Below are 27,122 nucleotides of genomic sequence, written 5' to 3'. Positions count from 1 at the left end.
GGGGATGTTTCTTGGAAACTGGATAATGTGCTCATTTGCCCAGATTAACCACTCGATTTATGCTACCCTTAACAGATATAGATAAATGTATGTGGATCAAAACAGCTACAAATTGGATTTTGAAGTTCTCTGCATGTTCTGGACAATTTAAATATACACAATTGGTTGGCTACTGTGAAAAACAGGATATAGGACTAGAAAGAGCACTGGTCTCATCCAGTAGGCTTCTTCTTATGTTTGTAATTTGTATTTTGAAAAGCTTTTTTTAAAAAAAGAATTTAATGAATAAATTGAATGGAACGTAATTATGGAGAAGATATAGTTAAATACAAAATTATCACAGGCTGGAAGTGGATAGATTCATCCATCTTTCTTACAACTACTCAAGTAAAAGCAGTTGAGCTATTGAGGGGGTGGGCAAAGCTTTTGGACGTAAGGGGAGCCCTACTATTTATTCTCCCATTTGTTTGCTCAGTAGCAGGCAGGCAGGGAAGGACTAACCTTGTCAATGATTTCATACCTCTATGTACACATTTTACTTTTTTTCTTCAAATAAAATCCAGCATGATTTGCAATGCTCTTCTGAAATTCACAGTTGGGATACTTAAATGCATCTTCCTGTAGGTTTAATTTAGAGAAGCCGATTAACTCCCTTTATTTTATAATAAATAGTGACCCTTTATCTGCTTTATCCTTACTTTAGTTTTGAAAATAACCCAGTAGATAGAGGTTGCAGGGTCAAAATGGGAAGAAAAGTAATTATTTCTCTTTAGAAATGGATATTGTGTGGATTCTGTGGAGCAGTCGTGTTCCAATGTCTTTATATTAGGGCAGGGCTGCAGAACATTTTCTCAGCCTGTGGACAAATATCTAGGTGCCTCATGACAGTGATGGGTGGGGCCAGAGATAAAAAAGTGGGCGGGACAAGTGATCCCAATTTTACCTTTGTAAACTTTCAAAATATTCAACAGTATTAGGTATTGGGCCATGACTCTTAAACAGGGCCGGATTTCGGTTTGATGAGGCCCTAAGCTACTGAAGGAATTGGGGCCCTTTAAATGTCCAGCTGTTCTTTGTCAACAACAAATTTTTGCTTTTTTGTGTTGAATATATGCTATATGGTATTTTATAGACCTAAGAGGTATCTAAAGCCAATTGCACATGTTGCCATGCAACCAGTCCATGCAGAATGTAGGCACCCTATATACAGAAATGAGCAAACCAGTGATATTTTAGGGAGCAGGCTAGCAGGCAGAGCCAATTACCTACATCAAAGGAGCCTACACAACATAAAACATTGTTGCTGCATGCCGGTTTTATTTTATTTGTTTTTTATATTATATTTTGGAAATGTACATCCAGGGTTTTTTCCCCTTCAAATTTTTTGGGGGCGCCCAAGAGAGCGGGGCCCTAAGCTATAGCTTGTTTAGCTTATATGTAAATCCGGTACTGCTCTTAAAATGAAGGCTAGCAGGCAACACTAGACCACTTACTTTCTGCTGTTTTCATCCTTAAAGGTGGGTTGTAACCATGAACGTCATTGATAGGCTGAGCCTCCAAATCAGGCTCTGAAGATCTACTTACTATAAATGGCTCAAGCCCTAACCTCACCCTTCTAGTACAAGAACATGAAATTTATTACGGTCAGAGACCAGCTTGTGAAACACAAATGGAACTACAATCCCAATAGCAAAACAAACATTTAAAACAAAATACAACAATGGATTTTAAGTTTAAAAGTGTGATCGGCGTATAAACACATAAAAACTTTAAGATAGACTACCTTAGAGAAATGACCCAGAGTCGCCCATGGATCCGAGTTTGGGAATTTTCTTAACAAACTAGATTGAATCAGGGGGTGGTCTGTGCCTAGAGATCTGTGCACAGAATCTGGCCGCAATCTGGGTCGTCTTGTGGTCTTTGCCTAACAGAAGATCGAATTTTTGCTTTACCGGGAGGTCAGCAAGCCTCACCAGCAGGGGGTCAATGATTTCTCTACATGCCTCATCGTAAAAGGGACATCTAAAAAATATGTGTTCAGGGCTTCCTATATCCCCCAATGGACAGGCACAAATTCTCTGGTCATATGGGACTTTTTAAAAGGATCCTTCCAAGACCGGCGAGGGCAGAGCCAAGCTTCTGGTAAGTTTAAAAGCCCTTCTTGCATTTTTGGATACAAGAAAAAAGAGGTATACTGCTGGAGCAGCTATATAGCTAGTGATTTCTACAATTTTGTAATCGGAGCACCTTAAACAGTCCTGTTGTCTCTCGGTGTCTATAATTCGTTGTCTAACCATAGCTTTTGCTTGGCCCAAGCCCAGACTTAGAACACCCTTCTAGTATTCTCCAGGTCACCTGTATGGCAGAAAAGAACAGCCCCATGTCATGTACCGTATTTTTCGCCCCATAAGACGCACCGGCCCATAAGACGCACCTAGATTTTAGGGGGGGAAATGAAGGAAAAAATTTTTATTTCCCCCCCAGGTGCGCTGCGCTACACCAGGAGCTTGGGGCGTGCGGAGCTCAGCGCGCCCCAAGCTTCTGCGTGCCGGCAAGGTCTCCGCTAGCGTGGGAGAGCCGGCGCCTCTCCCAGGGCTAGCGGACCCCTGCGCTAATCCAGAAGCTTGGGGCGTGCTGAGGTCAGCGCGCCCCAAGCTTCTGCATGCCGGCAAGCAGTCCGCTGCCGCCCCAAGCCTTGCGCACCCGGCGGGACCTCCTGCCGGGTGCGGGAGGCTTGGGGCGGCAGCGGACTGCTTGCCGGCATGCAGAAGCTTGGGGCGCGCTGACCTCAGCACGCCCCAAGCTTCTAGGTGCGCGCAAGCAGTCCGCTGCCGCCCCAAGCCTCCCGCACCCGGCGGGACCTCCTGCCGGGTGCGGGAGGCTTGGGGCGGCAGCGGACTGCTTGCCGGCATGCAGAAGCTTGGGGCGCGCTGACCTCAGCACGCCCCAAGCTTCTAGGTGCGCGCAAGCAGTCCGCTGCCGCCCCAAGCCTTGCGCACCCGGCGGGACCTCCTGCCGGGTGCGGGAGACTTGGGGCGGCAGCGGACTGCTTGCCGGCATGCAGAAGCTTGGGGCGCGCTGACCTCAGCACGCCCCAAGCTTCTAGGTGCGCGCAAGCAGTCCGCTGCCGCCCCAAGCCTTGCGCACCCTGCCTTCAGGGCGCCCGACGCTCCGAGAAGCAGGCTGCTATCCGCAGCCTAGACATCCCTGCGGGTCCTCCCACAGGGCTGCCTGGGCGGCGGAATTGTTCCCGAAGCGTCGGGCACTCTGCCTTCAGGGCGCCCGACGCTCCGAGAAGCAGGCTGCTATCCGCAGCCTAGGCAACCCTGCGGGACCTCCCACAGGGCTGCCTGGGCTGCGGAATGGTTCCCGAAGCGTCGGGCGCTCTGCCTTCAGGGCGCTCGACGCTGCGAGAAGCAGGCTGCTATCCGCAGCCTAGGCAGCCCTGTGGGACCTCCCACAGGGCTGCCTGGGCTGCGGTATGGTTCCCAAAGCGTCGGGCGCTCTGCCTTCAGGGCGCTCGGCGCTGCGAGAAGCAGGCTGCTATCCGCAGCCTAGGCAGCCCTGTGGGACCTCCCACAGGGCTGCCTGGGCTGCGGAATGGTTCCCGAAGCGTCGGGCGCTCTGCCTTCAGGGCGCTCGACGCTGCGAGAAGCAGGCTGCTATCCGCAGCCTAGGCAGCCCTGTGGGACCTCCCACAGGGCTGCCTGGGCGGCGGAGTGGTTCCCGAAGCGTCGGGTGCTCTGCCTTCAGGGCGCTCGACGCTGCGAGAAGCAGGCTGCTATCCGCAGCCTAGGCAACCCTGCGGGACCTCCCACAGGGCTGCCTGGGCGGCGGAATTGTTCCCGAAGCGTCGGGCGCTCTGCCTTCAGGGCGCCCGACGCTCCGAGAAGCAGGCTGCTATCCGCAGCCTAGGCAACCCTGTGGGACCTCCCACAGGGCTGCCTGGGCGGCGGATATCTTCCTGAAGCCTGGAGAGCGAGAGGGGTCGGTGCGCACCGACCCCTCTCGCTCTTCAAGCTTCAGCGAAAGCCTGCATTCGCCCCATAAGACGCACCCAGATTTTCCCTTCATTTTTGGAGGGGAAAAAGTGCGTCTTATGGGGCGAAAAATACGGTATATAGAGCTGCCAATATATTTATATATACCCTAATGTGTGATATGGGTGATAGGCATAGACTTTGTGGCATGGGGCTGCGCAGATGAAAAAAGGGATGTCCTATTCAACAACAACAACATGATTATCTATACTCCACCCATTTGACTCAGTTGCCCCAGCCACTCTGAGCAACTTCCAAAATATATAACAAAATAATAAAACACTTAAAAAAAAACACCTTCCCTATACAGTGCTGCCTTCAGATGTCTTCTAAAAGTTGTATAGTTACTTATCTCCTTAGCTCAACATTTCTTTGATGAAAATAGGGATGTCCTACCATACCGTCCAACATTTTTCTGATGAAAATAGAGACGTCCTTAGCAAAAGTAGGACATTCTGGAATCAAATCAGAAACCGGGATGGCTTCTGTAGATCCAGCACTGTCCCTGGAAATTAGGAACGCTAGGAGGGCCCATCATTGTCACTTCTGATACCACAAATCCAGAGTCATTATTACAAAGAGTTCAGAAGCATGGACAGTCCTGGGGATGCTAGGCTCTTAGGGGTGGGGAAATCAACTTGAATGTCAGACAATCACACTTGTGTCTCTCTCAGAGAATGGTGAAGTGCAGATAAAGAAGGAGACAGATTTCCCCCCCCCTTAATGAAAGGAGAAAGATTTAGGGTACAAAAGCTTCCGTGGCGCTTTGCCCTTCTTATCGTGCTGAACATAAAAGGCAAGCCCTACAGCTCCTACATGCTATTTCAGAGATGCAATGAGATAAGGGCTCTCTGAACGGCTGGCTGGAACTAAGCAGAAACATGCCATAGCGGGGGACTGAATACCGTCAAGCATTCAAAGAGAATGTCAAAATGACTTTTGGAAATGGCTTCATAAAAACAGTAGCAAATGGAACGAAATAAGTGTGCTTCAGTAGAGCAATGGGTTCTTCTATTTTTCCTTCGGTCTACTTAAAAGCATTTCTATTATTTAGACTTCCTTCCTATATGTATTTTAGTGTTTTCCTACTGGAATCACATGGATGAGGTTATTTAGGTACGTATTTTGAAGCACTCACCCAAACCTGTGATTTAGCTTCCTTGGAACTGCTAGAGAATTTGATAATTAAATATGACTTATGTTTATAAAAAATGCCAGCGAACAGCATCTGACATATTGGAGAAAGGCTGGTGCTACCCTTAAGTGTCATCACAATAGCAATGGCAAAGGACAAGGACAAGTAGTCCCTTAGCAATGCTCCTCATGCACCAAGATAGGATATAAGGGCAGACCAAGAAGTGCTCTGTTCTTTTCATCTGAGAAACTCTTTACCACTGGAGAAACATTAAAAGACTCTCCACAGACCTAAGTCATGACTGTTTTAGCAGCACATGGATACCCAAATTATCTATTAATTTACTTCTGGTAAGGATGGTGGAGTGATTACCTCATATGCCTTCATATTTGGGGAAGGTTGGTTGAAGATTTTCCACCTAAATAATGCCTTCTACCTTACCTGGCATTCAGTCACAATGTGCTAAGGTCCTATATAGTAAAGGTAAAGGGACCCCTGACCATTAGGTCCAGTTGTGACCGACTCTGGGGTTGCGGCACTCATCTCGCTTTACTGGCCGAGGGAGCCGGTGTAAAGCTTCCGGGTCATGTGGCCAGCATGACTAAGCCGCTTCTGGTGTGTGTGTTTGTTTTGTTGTGTGTGTGTGTGTGTTATAAAACCCTTTGCCTCCCCAACACATCCCAGCCACCTCCACTCCTCTATTAAGCAACCCAAAAACTGTTGTACAAGCTTCTGGCTAAAAAGGCTTGCGTCTACCCGCTGCACGATTTTGACAGGGAATTGGCAAGCAATGTGGCATAGTCTTCCTCAAATCTGAATTATCAGAGGCACTTAGCTTCTCTTCCTTCACAAAGTGGTTCTCTTGTCATTTTTAATATTTACCTCACAAAAATATATAGTGTGAAGCCATGCTTTAAAAAGACTGCAGAGGTAATGTTACGGTTGCCAACTTTATTATTTTTCTCCTTTTAACCAGACCTTGGTTAAATATCTTGATCTGCCAACGTTCCTCTCTGTTCTGGGAAACCAAGTGATTTTTTTTTTTATAGGTCAGGTTGCTGTCAAGCATAGAAACAGGCCAGGCTATTGTTTTCTGGTCAGCTGGCAACCGTAGGTGTTACACCTTTTCTCTTCAGTGGCTTTCCACAAAAATAAAAAATAAAATTTAAAGACATCTTTGGCAAACCAGCATTGTCCAACTCTTACCATGCAAAAGAGCCCACAAGTTACCATTCAATTCCATGGATGGTGTTCTTCACACCTGCAACACACCTTACCTCTCTAGAGCAGTTCTGAAATTACGGTACACATTGGAGGCAAAAGTGAAACACTCACTCCAAAAAACCCCCAAAGCACTGGTTCTGAACACACCAATTCCAATTTAATGAGCTTACAAATCAGACTGCAATTCTGTAAGAGGACACAAGGGTCAAGATCCACAATATCAGGATGGAAGCGTGCTTGGAACTGAAGCCCAGCTTGTATTATTTAAAAATGCAGAAACCCAGAAGGTAACCAACACTTCTTCCATCCTTGTTGCAGATCAATGCCAAGATGATTTCCAATTTTGATTGTGTGGTTAAAGACACAGGAGCCTTACAAGGGGGGAAAGTAGACAAACTTACCATCCTGAGGCTGGAAAACAAACTGAAGTACACTATACTCCTGTCACACAGTCATGCTCCAATTCCTGTTCCCCCTTCCACAGTCATTTTATGTTCCACAAAGTGAAGCAGAACTTGCAGTAGCTGTGTTTGCAGCAAACCATTTATTTTTAAAGTGGGGTGGCACACTGTTGACTAAAAGCAAAGGTCTATCAGTATAAAAAGGTAAAGGGACCCCTGACCATTAGGTCCAGTCATGACCGACTCTGGGATTGCGCGCTCATCTCGCTCTATAGGCCGAGGGAGCCGGCGTTTATCTGCAGACAGCTTCCGGGTCATGTGGCCAGCATGACTAAGCCGCTTCTGGCAAACCAGAGCAGCGCATGGAAACACCGTTTACCTTCCTGCCGGAGCGGTACCTATTTATCAGCACCTTTGGTTGTGGAAAGCAAAACTGTGATGATGTGGTATTCTGAAGACAAAGTGCTCTCTCATTGGGCTTTAACAGAAACCATCAATGATGCAACAGGGTCAGCACACCTGCTTGTTTTGCTGCAAAGTACAAAACCAACTGTTAGCAATCTTTTCACAAATGCTTGTTGGGGAGCAGAACAGCAGACTACTGGAAGGGCAACATTGGCATTGCACACACACACACACACACACACACACACACACACACACACACTCCTGGGTGAGTGGATTCACTCTATTGTCTTGTACTGTAATTACAAACAGATAGTGACTGGTGAGCAAAGCTTTGGCCGTGGAGAAGGATAGCAAAGAGGTAAAATGTGGTTCCTCAACCACATTAGCCTTATTTTTTTGCTCACCTTTGCTAAACAAAAAGAGATTATGAACAGCTCCAAAAGAACCTCTCCAAGCTGAGAGAATGGGAGGGGAAATGGCAAATGCAATTCAGTGTAAACAAGTGCAAAGTCACATATGTTGGGGCAAAAAAACTTAAGTTAACATAAATGCACATGATTTCTTCACTGCCAGCGACTGACCAGAAATAAAGCTTTGGGATCATAGAGGACAGCAAGATGAAGATATTGACCCAGTGTGAAAAAGGGAAATCCTGCCAATCATTAGGAAAGATGCCGCTAACTTCAAGCCATTATCCAAATCTATGGCGAGACCACATTTTAAATACTGTGTATAATTCTGAGCTCCCTACCTGAAAAAAAGATATCATAGAGTCAAGGCAAGTAAGAAGTGACATGATAGAAGTCAGAAGAGATTAACAGAAGTCCAACCAGAATGATCAAGGGGATGGAATGAAACTCCATGGGGGGAAGTTTCAGATTTTGAGAATTTTTAGTTTAGAGACAAGGCAAGCAAAAGGTGACATTACAGAAGTTTATAAAATTACACATGGCATGAGAGAAAAGTTTTCCTTCATCTCTTGACCTCATGGGCAGGCAATGTAGCTGAATGTCAGAAAGCTCAGGACAGATAGAGTACTTCTTTATGCCGAATATAGTTAAGCGGTGGAGTTTGCTCCCACAGACCACAAACTTTAAAAGAGGATTAGACAAATTCGTAGAGGGCGAGGCTATTAATGGCTACTAGTCATGATGCCTATGCCCTGCCTCCACAGCTGGAGCCTGTTGGGTTAAGCCAATGGCACATTTAGTCTAGCATCGTGTTCTCAGAAGCCCATGAGGAACCCTGAAGTAGGACCTGAGCAAAAGAGAAGTCTCCCCTCCGGCCGTGTTCAGCAGCTGGTATCTCAGTAAGAGGTTTTTCTCTTCACCCACTCTGTCACTCTTTTTAACTGCCCAAAGTGGCTGGGGAAACTCAGCCAGATGGGCAGGGTATAAATAATAAATTATTATTATTATTATTAACAGGAAATTCCGGGATCCAAATGGAGAGTCATCTGTACACAAGGCACATGCCCTGCTACTAAGCTGTACTCCCTTGACTTGTCATGTAGCATCCTCGCCGCATGTAGTTTCTCTGTACACTCATGGCTCCATGCAGGAATACACAACCACGAACAACATGGCACATTGCAGATTACCGTGTAGCCTCAACTCCCTTCTGTGGCACCCACAAAAGGTCTCTGTAAATGTCCCCTAAGCAGTCTGCAATGCACAAGGGACTGTTTATTCTCCTTATTCCATTCCTCTTTGCACTGGCTTGGCCTCTCCTACACTAAACATACTCCCTAAAACATGGCATTTGAAAGGGTGCCAGAACTGGACACCCTTCCTCCCTCCCTTCTGCTCTGATTAGAGGAAAATTGGCTGAGGGTGGGGACATGCCCAGCATATTTTGTGATCCATTATTTACTGCTCCTTAAGATGTTGTGGCCATTTTGTGTTATGCCACACACTCTGGGGTAGCCATTTTGTGACTGGCACCCACAGCACTTCCTGCAGATTCCAAGTGTGCCCAATGGCCCCATCAGGTTGCGACCACTGGTGTATTGTATATAGAGTTAATCTAGAACTCAGCTTCAAATCCCTGATCAGCTATGAAGCTTGCTGAGTGTCCTTAGGTAAGTGATCCTTTCTTTATCTGACCTCCCTCTTACATTGATAATATGGGAGGATGAGTGGATAGATTTATGCCACACTGAAGTCCTTATACAAACATAGGGTAAAAAATGCAAAAAAAGAAAAGAACACACTGGGAATATAGCGAGTATCCCAGGGAAAAGCTAGCATCTCTTTCCCCTAGGACATTCCCTTGGGCGATTTTGAAAATTCAGCAGTGTGAGGTTCACAAAGCCCACTCTGGCAAATGAATATTAAATAGTACTGGTGCCATCCAGATGAGTTCAAAACTCATTAAAACAATTTCACCCTCTCCTGCGCATAGCCCTCGCACAGCATCGATAATGACTTCAAGATATTTCCAGTGCCTTCAGCAGCAAATGCCGTCAAAGTTTTATAATCAGTTTTCCCACGGGTCTTCCCATCCCACTCAACAGAAAATCTTGGCTGCTTTCAAAGTCTTAACTTTTCATTTAAAAAGCTATCTCTCGTAAGGTGGGAGCAGAATAAAGACGCCAAACTTAGCTTCTTAAGTTAAGTAAATGCAACACACACACCCCTCAAGAACTTCCTTGTGGCTGCTAAGGGAGAGAATCTGAACAATTCTTCCCAACGATACTTGGCAGTGAGGTATATGTCGCAGGAGTCTTTCCCTCTTTTTAAAAGCAAGCAAGCAAACAAACAAGTCACCATGAAAGCACAGTTAACATCCATGACGTTTAGATCAAGTGAGAAAACATAGAAAGCATGGGTACACCTTCCAATTTGTAGTCATCTTGTTTTGTATTTGCTTTTGGAGTAGAGGGCAGCTGTGGTGATATCCCAGCCACCAACATTTGCACGTCCTTACAAGACATTATATGTGATATACATTTAAAGCAGTATCATCCTCCTCTCTTTAAAACATCTGACTGGCTTCCACAAGCTTTGGCTTGATTGATTGATTTTTCCACAGACAGTAACTCAAACGAAGCACAGCTTGGGGAAAAGTTTCTACACTTCCGGAATATCGTGTATGTGTCAGAAAGCAAGCCAGCTAGTTTGCAAAAGCACCCTTTCTTATCGCTAAGGCTACAAACATTACATACGTTAGGGTGTGGTCTAAACTACCAAGCCTCTTGGGCTTGCCGACTGGAAGGTTGGTGGTTCGAATCCATGTGATGGGGTGAGCTCCCATTGCTCTGTCCCAGCTTCTGCCAACCTAGCAGTTTGAAAGCATACCACTGCAAGTAGATAAATAGGTACCACTGTGGCGGGAAGATAAACGGTGTTTCCGTGGGCTCTGGTTTCCGTCATGGTGTTCCACTGCGCCAGTAGTGGTTTAGTGATGCTGGCCATATGACCCAGAAATCTGTCTATGGACAAATGCCAGCTCCCTCAGCCTGAAGCGAGATGAGTGCCACACCCCATAGTTGCCTTTGACTGGACTTAACCATCCAGGGGTCCTTTACCATTGTCCTATAACCACTCGGACTGGGAGCAAGTTCCATTGAACTCAAATGGATTTTTTTTCATGAATAGACATACAGAATTGCACATTTCTGGTGCCAGTTTCTCTGGAGCTAAACCAGGTGATCTGGTCATTTAAGCATTACATTTGTACTCCACAAGGTATTGGAACCACTGCACAGAGGATGTAAGCCAGGACATGTTGACAGTTCAGAATCCTCCTGTTCAGATGGCTCCAGAAAGCCAATTTTATGCCACTACCTCATATAAAGCTCCCAGCTTTGATCCTTTAGTCTGAGCACCTTAGTGCTGTGGGAGGCCGCTAGGCTATCCTCCCACATCCTCCTGTGTACATTTACCTCTGTGCAGAACTGAGATCTCAATCAATCTAAGGTTTCAGACAATTTTTCCTCCACTGTTGATCATGGAAGCAGCTAGGATTTATGTTGCGGGGCGTGCAAACACCCACCTGTCACCATCCTCTGTCTGGCTCTGTCTAGCAGATTCAAAATGAGACGTCCCAACAGGTTGCTTAAAATTATTTTCTTTTGACCCCCAAGTGCTCAGAAAAATCTGTCAAAATCTTTGTACGACGTCTACTTTTAGTTAAGTATTTTTTTTACTTGATTTTTTTTGGGGGGGGGCAGACCTCCCCCGACTACATCCATGCTCCTGATCTTCTTACTGCGGAACATTCTGATATACAGTGGTACCTCAGGTTACATACTCTTCAGGTTACATACGCTTCAGGTTACAGACTTCGCTAACCCAGAAATAGTGCTTCAGGTAAAGAACTTTGCTTCAGGATGAGAACAGAAATTGTGCTCTGGCGGCCTCATTAGCTAAAGTGGTGCTTCAGGTTAAGAACAGTTTCAGGTTAAGAATGGACCTCCAGAACAAATTACGTACTTAACCTGAGGTACCACTGTACTTCCAAAGAACTCCAAGATCCTGTGCCCTGAGCCAGACAGCAGAAATAGCTCGAAGCTGCAGCAAGCACAGGGAGGGAAGTAGATTTCGATACTTCAAAGTTAAGTTACCTTACGTTTGGAGAGCAGGCCGCAGAGAGGCTTTATCCACATCAGCACCTGTGGCAGGGAATTGATAGCTGGCCGAGCCTTGTATTGGCTATCTCACACTGCAGCTTTAGACTTGCTCTGTCCCTGGAGTGAAAGGAAACAAATCAGGCAGATGGTACCACATGCGTCTTAGTCCCAATAGTTCGATATTAAGTAATTCATTCCAAGCATATCACAAGTCCAGAACAAAGCAAACAGCTAGGCTCCCCTCTCCCCTTTTCAATGACATACATATATTTGAGCAAAGAAGAAGGAAGATTCATTCCGTGTCGAACTGGGCGTGATGTTCAAACCAACCTTCGCGTGCAAGAGTGTGTGCGTCCCAAGCGACACAAGAATGGGATAATTCCCGACCCATGGCTGAATCTGCAATTGTGCAACTATTTGTGACCCCCTAGATCAGTAGGTCCCAGCTGAATATCACTATATAGGTAAAAGGTAATATGTTGATTGCTTTGTTGTTGTTGTTTTATTCACAACAAAAGAAAATACAAAAGAAAAAGAAAATACATCTAACCAAGGGAAAAAAAATAGAGTATATTTTGTCTTTTTTCATATTTACAGTTATTTATACCTCTATAAAATGCTATTCACAATAAAGCAGTGAAATGAAAGATAAGATATCAGAAAAAAGAAGAAAAGAACAAAGAAAGAGTAAAGAAGTAAAAGAAAAAGATCATAAGTGAAAATTTTTTAAAGGTAGATAAGTACTCACAATACATAGCCGTTTCCCATCTATATTTATATTCAATTGTATAATTTCAAGATGAAATTATGTTGATCACTTTGTTTATCACTGTATGTTTGTCACTATATAAACATATAGAGGCACAAGCACATCGGCCAGAGAATGTTGGGTGGTGGTGGTAATTGTTATTGAGGAACAGAGGGTCTGTGACCCTCCATAAACTGCTGAATGATAACTCTCACAATCTCTAAGCATTGTCCATTGTGAGTAATAATAATAATCTGATCTATGGGCTACCACTAAAACGAGGCTACATTTTAAGCTGTATTCTAACGTATATTTTAATCAACTGTTTGTTTGTTTGTTTGTTTGTTTAATGTTTTTACTGTATTTTATATTTGGTGTTAGGTCTTGGCCAGGGAGGGCGGGGGTATAAATAAAAATATATTATTATTATTATTATTATTATTATTATTATTATTATTATTATTATTATTATTATTACTACTACTACTACTACTACCCTGCCCATCTGGGTGGCTCATAGCAAAATATTAAAAACACAATAAAACATCAAACGTTAAAAACTTCCCTAATAGGGTTCCCTTCAGCTGTCTTCTAAGTCAGATAGTCATTGATTTCCTTGACATCTGATAGGAGGGCATTTCACAGGGCGGGTGCCACTACCGAGAAGGCCCTCTGCCTGGTTTCCTGTAACTTCACTTCTTGCAGTGAGGGAACTGCCAGAAGGCGCTTGGTGCTGGACCTCAGTGTCCGGGTTGAACAATGGGGGTGGGGACGCTCCTTCAGGTATACTGGGGTTGATGGGAGTTGTAGGGTGCTTTAATAGTTAGAATGTTGTACAAGGACTGGGGCTAGACCTAGACATGTCAAAGAAGTGATTCAGTTAAATGCATTGTAAATTCATACAGGAAAATCCGGTAGGGGAAGACAGGACTCCACAGCGCCATCTGGTGTCACAGTGTTATATTGCATATACAATGCACCTAAAACTCATTTTTCTTCACCAATGTAGCCGAGTCCATAGTATCTTGCTGTTGGGGGAAAGGGGAATCAATTATGGTCATGTGCTAACCCAGTACAAAATTCCCTTGATTATTAGAAATAAGCTAATATTAGATCATAATGTAATGTGCTCTTTCAAAATAAAATTCAATTCCAAGAAACCAAAAGCTTTTCGTCTGGGAATAGTAACAACGTAAGTCATGTGTGTGTGTGTAAATATATGTCTAAATATGTATACAAATGTATGCCACTACGGCAACAAGTAGTACCGACCAAGAAAGAATGTCACTTTAAGTTGTTGGAATATGCAGAGCTAGCAGGTCTACCTAGTAAGACAGGAGAACAAGATGACCAAGAATATAAACAGGATTGGAAAATGTTTGCAGAGTATTTTAAAAATCAGTACAGTGGTGCCTCGTAAGACAAAATTAATTCGTTCTGCGAGTTTTTTCGCCTTGTGAATTTTTCATCTTGCGAAGCACGGCCAAGTCGCAACTGCACCTCTTCAAGCGGTTTTAAGAAAAAGGAAATAAACTTGCAAGACGTTTTCGTCTTGCGAAGCAAGCCCATAGGGAAATTTGTCTTGCGAAGCAACTCAAAAAATGAAAAACTCTTTCGTCTTGCAAGTTTTTCGTCTTCCGAGGCATTCGTCTTGCGAGGTACCACTGTATAAACAAGTGAACAGTTTAGCAAGACTTAATTAATCAGTAATAAGAGTAGAACTTGGTAACTTAGAATATGCAGAAGAGAGGGTAACGAAAAGATACCAGAGAAGGAGAGGAAGGGAAGTTTTCATTTTTCTCCTTTTTACCTTTACTTGTTCTTTTTATTTGTGAAAACGCCAAAAAAAAAACAAAAACACTTCAAATATAAATATAGGGTTCATTTGTTAAACCACTCTGGAAATTGTAACTCTGTAGGGAAAACAAAGGTCTGGATAGTTAAACAAAGGATAGCCAACAAAGGTCCGGATAGTTAAAGCCATGGTTTTCCCGGTAGTGATGTATGGAAGTGAGAGCTGGACCATAAAGAAGGCTGATCGCTGAAGAATTGATGCTTTTGAATTATGGTGCTGGAGGAGACTCTTGAGAGTCCCATGGACTGCACGAAGATCAAAAACATCCATTCTTAAGGAAATTAGCCTTGAGTGCTCAATAGAAGGACAGACTGTGAAGCTGAGGCTCCAGTACTTTGGCCACCTCATGAGAAGAGAAGAATCCCTGGAAAAGACCCTGATGCTGGGAAAGATGGAGGACACAAGGAGAAGGGGATGACAGAGGACAAGATGGTGGAACAGTGTTCTCGAAGCCACAAACATGAGTCTGACCAAACTGCGGGAGGCAGTGGCAGTGGAAGACAGAAGTGCCATGGGGTCACGAAGAGTCGGAGATGACTAAACAACTAAACAACAACAACAGGGAAAATAGGGGTCATCTAACAACTCTTAGCACTCTTAAAAACAACACCACCACCACCAAACCCTACAGTTCCTGGGATACTTTGGCTGAAGTCATGTCTGTTTACAGTGGTGTAAGACTGCTTTAAAATTAAATGTATAGTGTAGATGGGACCTGAGTCTACACAAAACTGTTTTAGTACCCCCTGAAGAATTGTTGCCTATTCTGTAAACTTGGAGGTTACCCCAAGCCCACCAATACAGCTGTCTTTTGTACGGGTGGTACCATTTTAGCTATGTCTACACAAGAACATGGAGACTCAAATTGAGAACAGAGAGAATACTAGAACCATGCCATAAAGCAGGCATATTAACTGTATGCATAAGAAAGGGTGGGATGCTGTAAGAACACCTAATTTGATGTGGCACAAATTTTCATGGACTGCAGAATTCATTCTTGACCTTGTCAGAAGGATTCCCTCCCCCTTGAAATCTATCTTGTAATTCAATTTTAATTTGAAAGAGCACATTACATTTTGATCAAATATTAGCTTAGCCTAAATTCAGCATTTCAGTCCAAATTATCTGTTATATAGCTGGAGAGGTTCATTTTTGGTACTGTATCTTAAAGGTAAACATTTTTTGCAGGGAGGAGGAAATGTGATTTCTAATAATCAGGGGAATTTTGTATTGGGTTAGTATATGACCATAATTTATTCTTCTTTTCCCAACAGTAAGATGCCTAGTCCTAGTGCAACATTCTAACCATTAAAGCACGTTGCTTCTTTAAATATTACTTATCCAGGACGTAGAACCAGTGAACTAGCTAGGGATGCAGTGACCACTCAGGAATGAACATGCACAGTAGCCAGAAAGAATCAGCACATAAGCACCTCTGAAACACAAAATGGCACCCACTGCCTCCCTGAAATGTTATGGTTGCCAAGTTGAGTGGGCTGTAAAAGGGTTAAACTTATTTGAACTCATTGATTTTGGTGAACTTGACCAAGTGCAACACAGCATTGGATTTGGTTACTATTTGAATTTGCCTGTGTGTTTTTTACACGTCTCATTTACTCATATGTAAATGATAGCCCAATGTACACAAATACGAGTAAATAAAGTCATCCATCTTTACGCTCACTGCTTATTCCTGTACAAAATTCATTTCTAAAGGCAGATTATTTCGATATTTAGAAACACAGTAACCCATAGCTTTGTGAATACTGAAATGCACGACGGAACGTAGTGGAGCATTCATAATATAGAGAAAGGTCACCATTAGATGAGATCTAAATAGTCTGCCTTAAATCTCTGGAATAAGAACTAGAGGATAATAAAGCAGAGGAAAGGAAGACTCAAATACAGGAGTTGCATAACCAATTCAATTTAAACTAGATATTAAAATGATTACTAATGAGCATGGATGTCAGTGAAACGGACTATGAAGAATTGTGATCATCAAAGGCCAAAGGAGAATGGGCACAGCTATAGCTACTAATTATGAAATGGCACTTACTTGGCGGTAATAGCCCAAATTTTGAATTGGGAAAAATTGCCTTTTCATAGCTGGTCAGTAGAGCAAGTCATATGTTTGAATAGGATCGTCTTTCACTCATTATAAATCAGACAGCGGTACATCTCACACCGGCAAGCAGGATACCCATGTGATAAGCCGTTGAAGGCATTCAACACTGGTCATCAAACAACTTCCGCTCACACTCATTTCCTGGCCCTCAGGTCTCTTCCCAGCCACATCCCTACTCCCCAGGCTGCATCTTTCACTGCCATTGTTTTGCACCCTCCTGGTAGGTTTTTGCCCAGCTGGAATGTGTCCTTAAACTCTGATAGTGCTTCTTGCAGGCTTGGAAGGAGGATAGAGAAGAATGTTTGAGGATGTGCAGAAACTAGCCTGCTGTATATAGGTAAAATATACATCCCATTGCCCTACCCACTTTTGTCTCTGGCCATACCCACCAATGCCATGTGGCCCTCAGAACGTTGGCTAGAAGGAAACTTGGGCTCTGAAGGGCTCCCTATCCCTCATATATATGGCCATTGAAGTGTATTATCCAAATGTGAATCCTGACCCCAAATGGCAGTATCCAGGTTTGTGGAAACCCCAGTACTGCAGAAATATAAAGTGAAGATGATCCTTCTAGAAGGGAGGAAACATCAAAATAACCCAGTGATGACTTAGCAAGCTCAGTGGCCATGAAATTCTGGTTGTTGGAGGGGAAGAGGATGGAAAACCAATGTTGTCAGATAATGGTATACGACCTTCTGGTAAAGATCATTATTGATATTTATAGGCATCCCCCCCCAAAAAAAAGCTCACTACACTCCATATATACTATGCTCTTAATCACTTAATCATTTAACACCCCTAGGAGATGATGTTTATTAACTGCTAAAACACCTACAATAACTGAGTGCTGGAAATGAAATTATTAAAACGTGGTTTGAAAAACTTAAAATAATTTGAAGATTATGTTTATTATATGTTGAAACACCTACAATAACTCAGTGTTGTAAATGAAATGATTAGAATAGGATTTGAAAAACTGAAAATAATTAGAGAAATTTAAGGACTGAGGGGGAGAGTAGCATTTAAGTAAAAAAATGACAAGGGAAGGTAGAATGAATGCATCAAAATTAATAAGAGAATCTTGAGCTAATTGCCAAAATGATAAAACATCAGAGAACAGAGAGAGAAGATGAATAATGAGATCAAATTTAGGGCATTAAAATGTTAAGGTGAACAGTTATGTGAAAAGTGATAATAATACAGAAGATAAAGGATTACACAATTTTTAGAAGACATCTGTAGGCAGCCCTGTAACAGGAAGTTTTTAATGTTTGCTGTTTTGTTATGTTTTTATATTCTGCTGGAAACCACCCTGAGTGGCTGCGGAAACTCAGCCAGATAAACAACCATAGTTGTCAACTTTTTCCTTTTTCTTAAGGCAAATTCCCTTATTCCAAATAGGATTCCTCACAAGAAAAGGGAAAAGTTGACAGCTATGTAAACAACAACAACAACAATTGCTATTATTATGGCAATCCTAAGCACACTTTGCCTGAACACAATGGGGCTTATGTCTTAGGAAACCTGCACAGCTAGACATCAATGACAAGATGGAAGTAGTAGCAAAGGAAAACGGATGCTAATGAAGATGAAAATCAAAGTATATAAATATAAAAATGGATTTTATAAAGTTTTAGAGCACACCCACACCATACATTTAGAGCATTGTTATACCAGAATATCCTGGGAAGAGGGGTTGATTATTGAAGCACTCTGAGAATTGTAGCTTTGTGAGGGCAATAGGAGTCTCAACAATTTTAAACCTCCATAATAAACTACATTTCCCATTATTGGGGGGGAAGCAATAATTTATAAAGTAGTATCATGCTACTTTAAATATAGGTGTAGATGAGGCCCTAAAAGTTGAAAAATTCAATGTTTAGCAACATAAAAATGTGGGAGTAAATGAGAGAAAAATCAAATAGAACATCCACATTTGCCAAAAGAAAAATAGAGACACTATAAACAGCCAACAAAAAAGGGAGAGAAATATACGAAAGAGGAGACAATGAAAAATGAGGAATGTCATCTTGCCTAACTTAAGAAAAGATGAGTGGGTAGCTAAGACGCTACAAATAAGAATATTAGAAAATGGGCAATGATGAAAGATCAAGAACGGAAAATTATAATAGGATGCCAATAGTACAAATATGATAATCAATGCTATAATAATCAATCAAGCAAACAAGTTTATTTTTCTAACCAAATGCCATGACAAACCCCCAGCAACAGTACAAGAAAACAATATAGCTCATATAGCTATACCATGAGCCAACATCCAGAGAAAGGTTACCAGAGACACCAGCAAACTCGAACCCAGCTTGATTTCAGATCAAACCTCTGAATCGCTACAACAATTTATAGCAATTTTGTATAACTTTTCTCTGATTATTTCTGCCCCCCCCCAGCCCGTGCACACAGGGCTACTCTGTGTGTTACAAAGCCATTATTATGGTGCTGGATGAGACTCTTGAGAGCCCCATGGACTGCAAGAAGATCAAACGTATCCATTCTTAAGGAAATCAGCCCTGAGTGCTCACTGGAAGGACAGACCCTGAAGCTGACGCTCCAATACTTTGGCCACCTCATGAGAAGACTCCCTGGAAAGGACCCTGATGTTGGGAAAGATAGAGGGCACAAGGAGAAGGGGACGACAGAGGACGAGATGGTTGGACAGTGTTCTTGAAGCTACCAACATGAGTTTGACCAAACTGCGGGAGGCAGTGGAAGACAGGAGTGCCTGGCGTGCTCTGGTCCATGGGGTCATGAAGAGTCAGACAGGACTAAACGACTAAACAACAAACGAGTAGAGTCTGCTCTTGCCTAAATTGTTGGCCACCTGGCATTTGTACAAAGAAGAGCTGCAGATACCCTTGATGGTAGAGAGCTTAGCATTTTGTTCATAGAACTTCATCACTGGTTTTCTGTGCCTTTGCTTTCTCTAATTCTGTATGACACTTCCAAGAGACGTTATCATAAAATCATGGAATCATAGATTTGGAGGAGTCTGCTCTGCTCAATTCACTATGTCTCTCCATGGAGACCCATTTTTCTGCCTTTTTTCAGTCTTTCAACAATGTGTACCCAGATGTTGCTGGAGTACAACTCTCATCATCTTTGACCATTGGCTAAGGTTTCTGGGAATCATGGGAGTTGTAGTTGAATAATGAATTGGGACTCAGTTGTGAATAACATTGTCTACCTCACTACTTGCTTGCTTTGGCAAACAGGTAATCCTTGCAACTCTATGGCAGCAAGGTCCACTGGGAAGAATGGGGTTAGAATCCAGTGGATCTCCCAGTATAACCAGGCTCACTGGCTTCACTCCCCCATGCTCAGCTCAGGCGGAGATACAGCAGTATATTTTTCTCATTTCGGATCAGCTGTGACCCAGATTTCATCCCTGAAAAGGAGGTTTCTGGGAATGTGACCATGGTGGGAATAGGGACTGGGGATGTAGGATGGATCCTAATCCCAACTTGAACAGTTGCATGACCTGGCAACCCAGCATAAATTAAGCCAGCAAAAAACGCAAACACAAATTTAAATACGTGTCCTCTTTGCTAGCTTAGTCCAAGCTCAGTAGTCCCATTGCTTGGCAGAGTTGGGATCTAGTGTAATTTTATGCTGCCTTAATTCACACTGTATTGCTTTATACCAGTGTCTTGCATATAGGATTGCTCCCAAAGAAAGTATTTTGCCTGATTTCATAGCTGTTGCTGTTAACTCCTGGCTTTCCTTTGTGACTTAGTTTTTTAAAGTACCATTTCATTTCTGTTATAAACTGTTTCTTCTTATTTTTTAAAAATTTTGTAATGGTGGACATTTTTCAGTGGAACAGTGGGGCTGTAAACACTGAAATGAATGAAAGCATGAAGAAAGCAGAGCTTAATATTGCTGTTTTGGAAACAAAATTATTTAGCAAGAGTTAAACAGAGGGGGGGGGGGGAATCAAGCGAATTACAGGGGGAAGACCACCCAAAAGACTTATAAACAAAAAGGCAGAAGGAAACGGGATAATCCATTCACTATTATTTCACCCCATAGTCCTCAAAATGTACATATCCAATCTCATTGTGTCATTTCAGTGGGAAGAAGTGAAGCAAATGCTTAACTTTCGTATTGAAATTAACAAAATGCATAAATGCTTAACTTTGGCTGAACTGTGCCCATATTATCAACACAGGGAAAACAGCTTTGTTTCATTGGGTAGATTTCTTGGAAATCATTGACGATCCTGTCAACATAAATACATTTTGAGTAAAAGGAAAGGTTGGGCTGGGAGGTGGGGGATGGATGGATTTTACATAATAATAAATTATATAGCCATTTGTTGTTTAGCCACTTAGGGAATGGCAATAGAGAGCTCTAATGTTAATTAGCAAATCACTCTATTACTAGCAAATGGCCCAGATTTTTCTATGCTGGCAGAAAATTGGCACGTCATAAATGGGGAATGGCACCATCATTTACATGGCCGCCAATTCTCTAATCGCATAAAAGAAATTGCAATCATTCCTAGAAACCTATTCATTAAATGGAAACAGGGTACCATATTTATGCCAGTCCTAGGTGGAAATATGGAAAACAACATATTAAATTTCAGTTCGTTACCAAGTAGCATATTCGTAAAATGAGAAGAACAATGGCAAAGAAGGAAGGGGAGGCGGCAAACAGCGTCCTGCGACTCTTCCACATCTTCTTTCATCTGAGTTCTAATTAAAGTGTCACTACCATCACATGAGACACCCTGACTGCTTTTAAATGCGGCTGTTTCTATTGCTTACACTTTGATGTAAACCAGTTCTGAAATCTATGTACCTTGTCCTCTCGTATCCTAGGCATTCTCTCCATGGTTTGGAGATCAGGACACTAATGGTTTTGACATTGCTGCAGGCCCATTGATAAAACATGCAGTATTAAAAAATATGACTTCATAATAGTGCTTTATACAGTAATCAGACCATGCTGTGGTGCGAGCACAAATAAAAACAATCAATGGGCAAAACCCCACTGATGTTTGGTGGTGTTGACAATCACTTTAAATTGACTCCCTTGTGAACCCGGTGGATGGGAAAAGGGCATGCATGGTATAATTTCATTGTGCACAGTACAGCTCCCATTGCTCGGTCCCTGCTCCTGCCAACCTAGCAGTTCGAAAGCACATCAAAGTGCAAGTAGATAAATAGGTACCGCTCCGGCGGGAAGGTAAACGGTGTTTCCGTGTGCTGCTCTGGTTCGCCAGAAGCGGCTGAGTCATGCTGGCCACATGACCCGGAAGCTATACGCCGGCTCTCTTGGCCAATAAAGCAAGATGAGAACTGCAACCCCAGAGTCGGTCACGAATGGATGTAATGGTCAGGGGTCCCTTTACCTTTATTCCATAATAGTATTAATAATAACAATCATCATCATTTTATTCCTTATACCCCCAGTCATCTGACTGGGTTTCCACAGCCACTTTGGGTGGCTTCTAACATATATAAAAACGTTTTAAAAAAATATTAAAAACTTCCCTATACAGGGCTGCCTTCAGATGTTTTCTAAAGGTTGTATAGTTACTTATCTCCTTGGCTTGGGGGGTCACATGACTCCATAACCTTCAACATATCTATTATGGAAATAGAGATGTCCTAAGGAAAAGTGGGACATTCCAGGATCAAATCAGATTCCTGGACAGCTTCTGTAAATCTGGGACTGTCCCTGGAAAACAGGGACACTTGGAGAGTTTGATTTGTGACGGGTAAATTGGCAAGGTCTGCTGGAATCAGTATCATTGAGCATTAAACAAAGAGTTCAGGAACACCTTTCACACAGGTTATTTCTGAGCAGACCTTAATTAAGAATGGGTTGTTTTGGAACTGGAAAAGGCTGAGCTCATACAACTGGGCAGATGGCTAATTTTGAAACGGAGTAACATTTTGGATGCAACTTTTTTTCTCCCCACAGCGTTTCATCCTGAGATTAAATAATAAATTACAGATGAATCAGAATTCAGCAGGAGCTCTGCTGGACAACATTAAATGTAAATTGCTTGAATTTCAAGTACTCTCATGTATCCGGTGTCTATATAGGGAAGCTCCATCTAGCTACAAGTAATCTACATTGGAAAACATATTGGGAAAGATCCAGAGAGAGTGCTGAGTGGAACTCTGCTCATGCCACAAGGCTTTCCTTTCCCCCAACCAACCTCCTGTACCCAGAGCCACCCGGTAACATCTGGGCCTTGCAGTGCATCCTGAGGTCAAGTCCCTATTGACAAATACAATAAGGTCACATGGGTGGGACCAAGGAGATCACATGGGCAGAGCTGAGTTGTTTTGCCCCCCCCCCCCCACTTGCAAAGGGGTGAACACCAAAGCACTGCAGTCCTTGGTGCCAATCTAAACTGAAAAGTGTCTAGCCTAGGTTTAAAAGGGGTCTCTGCTGTCACAATTTTTCTAGTGTGATTGAAAGCCCTATGGGAAAAGATTTGACCCACCCTCACCAGACTTCTATGCCTTCTTTCCAGAGTTTGGGGTGATATTAAATAGACTAGGGTGCAGCATACCAGGGTTAAAATCATGAGTCCTCTGTGAAGCTCCGTGGTTTGATGATTCACCATCAGCCTAAGTTTCAGAGTTGTGAGGATGAATGCCACCCTAAGTGCCTGGTAGGATTTGTATCACCTCCCAAAACACACACACACATTCTTTATTATGGTCCAAAGAGCCATAAAAAATGGAGTTATTGGGGTGTCGCAAGGGCCCCCGGAAGCCCTGATTATTCAGCTAGGGGGAAATGATTTGGGCCAATGCAAGGGAATTGACTTAACGTGGGTTATAATCGAGAACTTGCAGACACTGTACAATTTATACCCCACCATATGCCTCAGCTGGTCCGATATGCTTGAGACACATCTATGACACAACCCTAACCCTGTGGGAATCAACCGCGCAGTTAGGCGCTGCATACTGCAATGATTGGGGTGATTCAGAACCCTAATATTACATTCTCGGAATTATCTCTCTTTAGGTCTGATGGCATGCACCTTTCCTCAACAGGAAATATTTGGTTAGCAGACATTGTGGATGGTATCAAGGCCTGGATGCAGATGTGAGTGGTTTGGCCGTGAGCATTCTGCTTGAGTGGTGGTTGGGCATTGGGCAATCCTTTGTCTTGGATGGAGGGGAGGTTGTAGTCTCCACCTGCCCCTCCAAATGCTGGGTATCCCGTTAGCAGCCTTTCACAACTTTGGGTCCCCAGATGTTGTTGAACTACAACTCCCATCATCCCTAGCTAGCAAGGCCAGAGCTCAGGGATGATGGGAGTTGTAGTCCAACAACATCTGGGGACCCAAGGTTGAGAAACACTACATTAAAGTTATGGGGGGGGAGTGATCATGTCCACATGCCCAGGTGGGGCCAGGGCTGAGGATGCTCCCTCAGATGGCGGTCCCTGTGGGGGGGGGGTCACCCTATTTGATCTAAGTCTTAGGAACCCCACTGCCTGGATTGAACTACACATCATTTCCGGTGTGTGGGCCGGAAGTATTTTGATGGCCTCATGCCCATCTGTATTCAATAAAGTTGTGACCTGTTTCGATCCAAACCAGTCTATGTGGTCCTTTATTTGTCTGCGGGTTGGAGACTAGGGAGCACGATGCCTGGAGCAGCAAGGCTTTGCAGGACTGCAAGCCCTGATAATGCAAATTCTTGTGGTGGCTTCTAAGTTTGTTCAGCTAAAAGCAATTAGAAGCCTCCACATTCAACACATGAAAGTTCCCCATGGATCTAGAGACTTTGGAACTGGGGCTTACATGTCTGCGCTCTGCTGCCCTTCACATGTTTTTCCTGTGAACACATAACTGCACACAAATGGCTTTTGAAATGCACAGTATGGGAGTGGAAGTGTTACCATTTTATTATTTTCACATCGTTTGTGGTAATAAAGAGTTTCATTTTCTACATAGTACTGGATCTAATGACCTTTTTTTGGAGACAGTTCTGAGAGTTACCCTAGCGCTCCTTTAGCTTGTTTCTGATGTGTTGAAGCAACCCATGCATGAATCGCTTGGAGGCTTTCCCCACCTTTTTTGCATAATCTTCATTTTTCACTTTCTATCTTACAAAAGGCAAATAAATGAACATCAACATTCTTAACTTCTCCATTCCCCCAAAGGAAGGGAGTCTCCAGCTGCAATCCTATACCCACTTACCAGGGAGTCATCCCAGTAAACGAAATACAACTTACTTCTGAGTATACATGTATAAGATTGTGCTGTCAGTTACTTTCCCCCCAAAGAGCAGAATAATCCATGATGGAATGCAGTGAAAAATTTATTGATGTAGAACAAAACCCAGCAAGTTTCAAACCTATTGGCTTTTCATCAAGGGAATTGTGGATGAAGTTTTATTCTAGGAAGACAAACCATTCTGTGCTTCTTGGGATTTGTTCAATATTAAATTCTTCTCTACATCTCATTACATTTTTTTTGTGTGTGTGTCACATTGTTTTGTGAGCTTCCATTCTGCCTTGATTTCAAGAGAGAGGAAGAACAAGGACTTGGATCTGAGCAAGCACTCACTTTCATTTTTTTTAAAAAATATATTGTTTTTTGCTCAATTTTTATGTTCAACACACACACACACACACACCACATAGTTTGATGAGTTTTCAGTCGGAAAGATTAGGTACCTCTAATTACTTATCCCAGAAAACATGTTGTTTCTTGAAATCTAATGAATGCATGAACATTTTGACATCCATACCACTATGGCAACCACAGTTCCATTGATCTCCTTTTGATTAGAGTGTCATAAACAAAACAAAAATGAATTAGCCCTGCATTTACTCAAAATGTTAACCCATATATTTAGATATTAATTTATTCAGAGTGGTAGCACAGTTATTTATTTTCAGAGGTGTTGAAGTTATGATATGTTGTGTGTGTGTCTACAGTATATAGACTAGAGGCTGTGCCTCTGCTTGCTCTATTTACCAAACCCTCTGCCTTTCCCCCCCACCCTTAGACCCCTAGAAAGTCCCCTTGTGGTTCAAGGACCCGACCCCCGCTTGGTGGAATAAAGACACGTGGAAACAGAATATAAGGTTAATGGGCAAGAAAAGGCCACAACTTTATTGATTACAGCAAGTGAGAAGGTATTGGCTTAGGCACTGGACCATGGAAGATTTGACTCCACCCACTCGAAGAGGAGTGAGTCTGCAGAGGGGTTAACCACCAGTAGGGGGAGCCTGTTGATGCTAATACAACTATAAGCTCTCCCCTGATGTCACCGAGGGTCGTGCCATGGCCCCCCACCACTCAGGCATCGGACAGGATTCACGACCGCCAGATTCCTTTAACGGAATACCCAAATTTGAAGGGGTAGGCGATGGCCACACCTTACCCTTCCACACACCAACAACACATTCCAATGCCTAACCGCCAAATACGAAGAAAGTTGTGACGATTGCTACGAGGTAGGCGAAAAAACCAAGAGGCCTAATGCCAGTTGGGAAAAGTCCTACCAGGCCCCCTGGGCAACCTGGGCAACCAACCACAGGTCCACAGCAAGGTCAAGAAAAAGCTAAGCCCTAAGGGAGTGTTGGGTGGGTGACTCGCGACGAGAAGGTGAGCAAATGGGCTGAATGGCTGGCGCGGCTGCATCTTGAGCAGCAAACCACGCCCCCCACCAAGCCGCCTGATTGGGTGCTCAACCAGGGGGGTGGCGCGCCAGCCATGTGGATGGGGCAGGAGGCGTAACGCCCCCCTGCGTGATGCGGGAATCGTCTCCTGCCCACAACACCTCCCCTCCGGAAGGAGGAGAGGCCTTCCCACACCATGCAATTATGCTTGCTATTCACCTTCCCAAAGCCATTTTACTTTTCTGTTCTACAGTTTCACTTTTCACCCTTGTTTTCACCCCCATGTCCATGCCTCCTCCCCACTTTTTTGTGAAACTCCGCTTGTAAACAAAGCACCCCCATGGTGGGGTTGCCATATTTCAGGAAGTAAAAACCAGGACACCCCGAAAATAATTGTAAACCCACCTCATTGCCAAAAAGAACATTTGACTTGTCTAAGATCCAGGACACAGTGCTGCCTTTCAGAAATTCAACCAAGACATCAATTCTGCCTTTGAAATCCTAGTAATGTCTGGGAAAATCCAAATGTATGGCAGCCGTGAATCATGGTAAACTTCCTCCCCGCCCATACAACCACTAAGCACATTTTCACCTTCTGCTGACCTATGAAACAATCATCCCCCCTACTCTTCAGATCTTTTTCATGCCCTTGCCTTCATCTTCTGCTTTTTTGCAACTCATTTTCACCCACATTCTGCTTTTCTCTCCATCCTCCTCTTTACTTTTCTCAACTCTCTCTTGGCCATAAAGGTAAAAGTAAAGATAAAGACAAAGTACCCCTGACAGTTGTCCAGTCGCAAACGACTCTGGGGTTGCGATGCTCATCTTGCTTTAGTGGCTGAAGGAGCTGACGTTTGTCCACAGACAGTTTTTCTGGGTCATGTGGCCAGTATGACTAAGCCGCTTCTGGCGAAACCAGAGCAGTGCACAGAAATGTTGTTTACCTTCCCACCAGAGCGGTACCTATTTATCTACTTGGACTT

The 27,122-nt window shown here is 43.4% G+C and overlaps 1 protein-coding gene across 13 annotated transcripts in view; it reads right to left on the bottom strand.

Moving 5' to 3' along the window:
* LOC308593896 (uncharacterized protein) overlaps positions 1 to 27,122 on the bottom strand; it is a 188,941-nt gene that overhangs the window by 127,638 nt on the left and 34,181 nt on the right. For 4 of the 13 annotated variants that reach the window (XR_014011071.1, XM_081206694.1, XM_081206693.1 and 1 more), the window contains exon 3: positions 11,776 to 11,898. The gene's annotated coding sequence lies outside the window, so the exon portion shown is untranslated. Of the gene's footprint in view, positions 1 to 501; positions 619 to 1,626; positions 1,925 to 11,775; positions 11,899 to 27,122 lie in introns of those variants that run through there. The other 9 variants (XR_014011072.1, XM_081206695.1, XM_081206692.1 and 6 more) reach the window with 6 other exon arrangements.

Source organism: Podarcis bocagei (assembly GCF_964188305.1).
Source record: "Podarcis bocagei genome assembly, chromosome: 8".
Classification (NCBI taxonomy): Eukaryota; Metazoa; Chordata; class Lepidosauria; order Squamata; family Lacertidae; genus Podarcis; species Podarcis bocagei.
This window is presented reverse-complemented; position numbering and strand designations above follow the sequence as displayed.